This window comes from Malurus melanocephalus, unplaced genomic scaffold (genome assembly GCF_030028575.1).
Source record: "Malurus melanocephalus ecotype Western Australia unplaced genomic scaffold, MMel_1.1 scaffold_548, whole genome shotgun sequence".
In the NCBI taxonomy this organism is placed as follows: Eukaryota; Metazoa; Chordata; class Aves; order Passeriformes; family Maluridae; genus Malurus; species Malurus melanocephalus.
Window position 1 is genome coordinate 440,525 of NW_026623780.1, and position 6,886 is coordinate 447,410.

Genomic DNA, 6,886 nt, shown 5'->3' on the forward strand with positions numbered 1-6,886 from the left:
GGAGACTGAGGGGAGAGCCCACTGCAGTCACAGCTCCCAAATGAGGGGAAGAGGAGGGGCAAACTCTAATCTCATTTCTGAGATGGCCACTGGCCTGATCCAAAGGAACGTCTGGGTTGGATATCAGAGAAAGGTTCTTCTCCAGAGSGTGCTGGGGCACTSAAAAAGCTCCCCAGAGCAGTGGCCACAGCCCTGARKCCACCAGAGCTCCMGGAGGATTTGGACAGTGCTYCCAGGCTCATGGTGTGACMTTGGGGACAGTCCTGAGCAKGSCCAGGAGCTGGATTTGATCCTTTTTGATCCCTTCCACTCCCATTTTTCTGTAACCTTCTCCTGGCCAGTGGGGTTTGAGAATTTGGTGTTTGCAGGATGGAAATGTGGGTGCTGGGTGGTTCCTGACTCACGGGATTTGCAGGCTGCCGTGGAAAATGAGGAGCACAAGCCAAGCTTTGAAAGCACCGGGCAAGACTTTGGAATTTGGMCGTAAATTATTCCGAGGTAATTGCTCTCAGAGAAGAACTGCTGGAAAATTCATCTGCTCCCTGTTTTTCACAAGGCAACCAGAAAATTTTTTTTGGACAACTCCTGTCCAGCAAGGGGAAATTTCTGCATTTTGGGGGTTCCTCAGCTACGCTTCACTTCAAAGCTTTTTGATTTACTGAAAAAAAATCCCAACTTGCTCTTTTGGGAACTTTTCTTGGGCATAGAGCTGGGTTGCACAAAATTCAAGTATGCTCAGGTTACTTTGAAGAAGCTTCTTTGATGTTTCCCAGTGCCAGTTTGTTTTGGAAGGTGCTTTAATGGTCTTCTCCTATAAAAATAACACTTTAAAATCTACGTGGGTATCTCAGCTCTCCACTTAAAAAAAATGAGCAAAGTTGTTTAATGCTGCCGTTCAAGGTACATTAACCTTGTCTGCTAAAGCTCTGACTGGCTCTCGCAGGTTTTATTCTCCTGTTTATGTTGCAGAGATATCCCTGGAGCCTTTCAGAGATGGGGATCTTTGGAGAGGAGGGGAATATTTAGCAGTAATTGTTGTTCTCATCAGAAACYCACTGAAGCAGCTCCGTCCTTTTTGTGGAGCCGAAATTGGGAGAAGGATTTGGAAAATATTAAATAAATAAGAATATAAATAGCAAATAAATACTTGTAAATATTAAATAAATTTAAAAATATTAAATACTGTGGAGCTGAAGTTGGGAGGAGGATTTGGGAAATACAAAATAAATAAAAATATAAATAACAAATAAATACATGTAAATATTAAATAAATTAAAAATATTAAATACCTGTGTGAAAATATTAAATAAATAAATGCTCCTTTGCCCATTGCTCAGGGACCCATCCAATGACATTCTAAATGTTTGGCAAGAGATTTTTGGCATTGTGTGACACACTTTCCCTCTCCCTTGTATCCCAGTGCTTATCTATTGACCAACTCCTTTTTCAGGAGAAAAACAGAAAAGGGATTTGCTCTGGTCTAGAGTTTATTCTGCAGAAATATCAAATCACAATCTGCTCTAGGCCATGCTTGGAGCAGAAACTCAGACTCGATTTCTCCTTTATTTTTTTTTACCAGGCAATAATAACAGGATGCTGGGAAAGGTAGGAAGATCAACATTTAGTAAATCCAGCATCTTGGCCGAGAGCAGAAGATGCTCCCAGGTGCAAGAAAACCTCCTGGGGTTGTATTGAGGAAATTTGGCTGCCATATATTTGTAAAAAAAATTTAATTATTTGGTGGCACAATGGTATCTCATGAATATTCCTGATCTCCCCAGATGAGGGTTTACATGAGCCTTGAACACGGAGGAATGGCCAAGAATGGGGAAGGTCTTGACAAGTTGCATTTTCTCCTGGTTTTGACCATTTAGGAACATTTGGTTTGTTTTTAATAAGCTCAGGGTGGTGTAAAAGACTTCCTTTAATGTCTTGTAGAAACCTGGTATTCATCTTCCAGGGTAAGGCACGAATTTTGATAAAAACAATCCAAAAAGGTGAGGATTGGTGGATAGAAATGAGCCATTCAGGAGGAGAGGGTCACTCCTCATTCTCTTTATGCTCGATCAAGAGTTGGTGTCCCCGTCCTGGCATCTCCACCGAGGAGCTCTGTCCTCTGGAGGAACCTCTCCCTCCCTTCTCTGCCAAATTTCATCATTTGAACTCAGCTGAATGCAGATATCATCAACTGCAGCCTGCCCCAGCCCTCTCTGAAGGTGGTGACATAAAAACCTCCCATGGAGGGAGCGTGGCTGACGTGGCAGTGCAAATCTCACAGCAGCCCCTGTTCAAAAAAAAACCCTCTAGAGAAGACAATCTTCCCTTGATACACAAAAATACCTTCCGTGGCTGGAAAAAAACATCCTCAAGTAGCTCTAATAATTTTGATGCTTTGGGTGGAGAAGAAATACCTGAAAAGTTGATTTTCTGATTTTTTTCTGTTAAATCCTTCGTGTTGCTGTAGGGCAGGAGCTTCTCAGTGAGCTAGAAAAAGTGATCCCCATTTTCCCATTGGTTCAGAAACAAGAATTGTCCTTTGGAGACTGAATATGAACATTTTTCTTTAAAACAGTGATGTAGAATCCATAAATGGGATTTTTACTTTTTTTTTTTTTTTTATTAAGCCCTAATTCTAACCAGCTCTAATCATTCTAAAACAGGTTTATGGCTGTTTTATTAACCAAGGAAGTCATATTCACCTGGAGGGTGGTGGATGACTGACAATACTTTGGATTTTTAGATGTTTTAAGGCATCAGTGACCAAATGGAGAAAAAAAAAAAAACCCAACAACTTTTTGACTTAGTCTTTAATTATTTTCACTTGAAAAAGGCTGTAATATATTGCTGGTAAAAAACCCCAGCCTATAAATCTGGGAGTCTTTTAGATAGGCACAAGCTCTTTGGGAAATACATTTCCAATGTAATGGCAACATTTCAGTGATAGCTGAAATAATTTTATTTCATAAGGAAATTTAGGATACTTTGATCTCGAGTCGCTGCCAAAATGTGAAGTGCTGCTGCTTCCGGAAATGAAAGAGCCTTTCTGGGTTTTATTGCTCACCATTTCTTTCTGCTGTGCAAATCCCACAGGAGCTGCTGTGATTCCTGCCCTCCTCGCTCTCCAGATCYCTGGAATTCTCTCTTCAGCCAGGATTTGAGCATTACCTGGAGGTGAGCTGGGAGCAGCTGCCAGGGGTTTGGTGATGCTCTGCTGGATGCCCACAGTCAGGAGCTCGTGCAGCCAAATTAATTCAAGAAGTAGGGGAAAGACACAAAAGAGAAGGGATTAATGTATGAAATAAAAAAAAAAATTATAAAAAAATAAGGGTTAATGGATGTAATTGCAGCTTTCAGCCCTTCCCTGTGCTGGCTGCTGATAAATCCATGGGGCTGACAGCTCTGCACCGTTATCCCAAGATTCATTCCCACATGGAACACCTGTCCARCTTTTCCCCTGGGCACCAGGCTCTTTCCTGGATATTTACGGTGCCTCAGTGCATTTGTTCCCCCAAGATAAATATCCTGCTATTGGCAACAGCTGTCTCCCACTTTTATCCTATTTTTTTTTTTTCCCCCACACATTTGGCTGCTAGTCCCATTCTCCAAACAAATCAACACCCATAAACCTCAAAGAACAGCTTGATTTGAGCAGCTTCGATATTATTCAGCAATTAAAGYGGGCTCTGGGCTGCCACCTTCTGGGAATAGGCTCACCCAAAAATCTCACACCCCACAGGAAACAGCCACGTGCTGCTTGTAGCATCAACAATAGATGCCAAGCAGGGTATTTTTCCCTAAAATAGCAACATATTTTTTTTTTAGCTTCCCACCCAGATGTCCAGGCTGTCACTGTGCTAAATTCTGCTTTTCCCCAGCTGCAACTGGGAGGTTTTTCCCTCGGTGGTACCCCCYGAGGACAGGGATATTTGTGTGCCTGCAGCTGCGAGCTGAGTTTCCACATTGGACATCAAAGATTTTAAGCTGCGAGTTCACTGAGGAGCAGATAATTTTGCCTCCTGCTATTTTGCTGTTGGGAAAAAAGAAAAAAAAAGATGAAAAGCAGCATTTTAATCCCATAAATGCAATATCCCTCTCCCTGTGTCGTGCAGGAACCGTGATCTACCTCCACAATGAAAAAAAAAAAAAAAAAAAGATGAAAAGCAGCATTTTAATCCCATAAATGCAATATCCCTCTCCCTGTGTCGTGCAGGAACCGTGATCTACCTCCACAATGAGCAGGGTTTTGGGTGTGATGTCAATTCGTGGGTTTTCCACGTTTGTGCAAAGTATAAAAAAGAATAAAATAACCTCATTTATTCATGCACAATAAATTGGACTGATTTAGGGTTAGTTACAAAAAAAAAAAATCTGTTTTCTCCTCACATAAGTGTATTTTCAGAAAGCAGCAACTTCCAGAGAKGTTGAGAGCACCATGAGGGCTTTGTCCTCAGTTTATGGGGTGTGCAAATTCCAAATCAGAGTTGTTGATGCTCACCCCGTGCACACAGAACTTGGCTTTTCTTGGATATGGGGCATTTGTGAACTCAGTGCCTGGTAAAGCCTGAACCCTGGAAAAAATCAGAATATTGCACCTCTTCCCCTAAAAAACCTCTGTAGGTAATGTTTACAAACTTTGCAAATTTTTCACRAARATTCCCAAATGYGCCTCGGTTTCTGAGCTCAKCAGTKCCCYCRTTCCTCTTCCTTGTCACCATTTCAGGGTGACAGTGTTGCTGACACCATTTTTGGGTTATATTCCCTCACTTTCTGCATTTCTTCACGGGATGATGAAGAAATTCTTCTCCAGATGAGAAGGCACCGGTGCATTGAGGGGATCACAACCCTTGGGGAGATGTCACCTCTTACAAGAAGAAATTCACTTTTGCAGGACCCAGGAAGATTTTCTGGGTGACTTTCTGTGAGCTGGCCCAAAACAGAGCTCTGAGGCACAGAGAGAACAGGACAGAGGTTTTTTAAATAATTTAGGCAAGATTATTGGCTTTTCTTCTAAAGCAGCCACAGAGCTGCAGTGAAATARTGGAGAGGAGGTGTTTTCAGGGCCTAAAATTGCTTTTTTGGGTCACATCCACCACCAATTGTTGGGGACTTTTCCCAGCCAAGTGTTCCACTATAAATTCATCCCTTCCTGGTGCATCTCTTTTTTGTCCTTCAGATTAGAAGGATGCTCATTTTCTGATGGTATTTTAGGAGTAAAAAAACATTATTCCTTCAAGGTGTAAGTACAGTTACAACCCATTTCCTAGAATCCATTTTCTTCAGTGTGATTCCACATCTAAATCTGAGAACCAACGTGATAAAATTTATTAGATAAAAGTACAGCTAAGGAAGGCACCTTCTCTAATTAATGTAAGGAAATAACGTGAATGAATCAGCTCAAATGTGGGTGCCTCTCTTTTTTCTTCATCTCCTTTGGAYCYGAGTTMMAAAARAAAAAAAAWMYSTKTTYYYSYSMSAKAWMWCTGCATTTTCAGAAAGCAGCAACTTCCAGAGAGGTTGAGGGCAGCCATGAGGGCTTTCTCCTCAGTTTATGGGATGTGCAGATTGCAGGTTTGCTCATCAAACAGGAGTTTCTGTGCATTCAGTCACCATGGGGTCAGTCACCTCAACACAGGAGTCACCTTTTTATTTTGTTGGATTTCCTCATGGATTCTCAATTCCCTTCTGAACTGAGCATGGAGTGCTTGAGGATGCGACTCCGTGGTGGCCAAAGGCAGAGGGATCCATCATTTTGGGAGGGTTKGGGGTATCATTGAAGAAAAAGTCAAGTTTTGTGTTTATGATTTGAGTTTSTGCTTCCAAAAAAGAGGAATGACTGGAAAGGGGATGGAAATCCCCATTTAGGCACCGTGGTTAGGAGTGAGGGGTGGAGGAAAATATCCTGGGTGCGGCAGGGTTCACAAGGGGAAAAGAGAAGGAGTTTCACTGGTGGCAGCCATCATCTCCCAGAGCTCTCCAGTGAAGCTCTGCCTGCCAGGGACCTGCTGCTCTTCACCCCCAATGCATTCCTGACCCAAAATCCCAAATCTCAAAAAGCCATCAGAGCATGATCAGAGTCACCAAACCATCCTGAGGTCCTTGCAGGGACGCTGTGGCAGAGCGGGGTGCTGTGTGAGGGATGCCACCTCTCCTTTCTGTCTATTTTTTTCCCCTTCCTTCTCTGTAGGATGTTTTTAGGGGCAGAGATCCCTGATAACCCATCAGTTCCATCTCTGCCTGCAGGTTCTCGATGTGAGTCCCAAGCAGGATGCACCATGTCTCCCCGGCACCAGCTCTGACGATGATGGCCACCCAGACTGTGCCTCCTCCTCCTCCCTACCAAGACACCCCACAGGTGAGCACCTCCAGACCCCAAATCCTGCAATAATTCCCTTTCCTAAAGGTGTTATTATTTCCTATATAATCTCCATTACAAAGTATTTCACCCCGGAACATTCAGCTCAGATTATTAAAATTAAATCCCCTCCTGTGAGTCTCTAACACTGAAGGATTTTGGGGTGAAACTGTATTTTTTTTCCACTTTTTGCTGTATTTTGGGGTCTTTGGGTCTTCTTGGGAAGCTGAGATGGTGGCATGATTGCAATCTCCATTACAAAATATTTCACCCCGGAACATTCAGCTCAGATTATTAAAATTAAATCCCCTCCTGTGAGTCTCTAACATTGAAAGATTTTGGGGTAAAACTATATTTCTTTCCCACTTTTTGCCATATTTTGGGGTCTTTGGGTCTTGAGCACCCCTGGGCTCCTCCAGACACCAAATCCTGCAATCATTCCCTTTCCTAAAGGTGTTATTATTTCCTATATAATATCCATTACAAAGTATTTCACCCCGGAACATTCAGCTCAGATTATTAAAATTAAATCCC

General features: G+C 42.6%; 1 long non-coding RNA gene across 1 annotated transcript in view; it reads left to right on the forward strand.

The window, feature by feature from the left end:
* Nucleotides 1-6,350, forward strand: part of LOC130583023 (uncharacterized) — a 9,864-nt gene extending 3,514 nt beyond the window's left edge. Inside the window, exons 2-3 of the long non-coding RNA XR_008966390.1 lie at nucleotides 3,091-3,171; nucleotides 6,241-6,350. This is a non-coding gene — a long non-coding RNA (uncharacterized LOC130583023). The remainder of the gene's footprint in view (nucleotides 1-3,090; nucleotides 3,172-6,240) is intronic.
* Nucleotides 6,351-6,886: the final 536 nt, after the last annotated feature.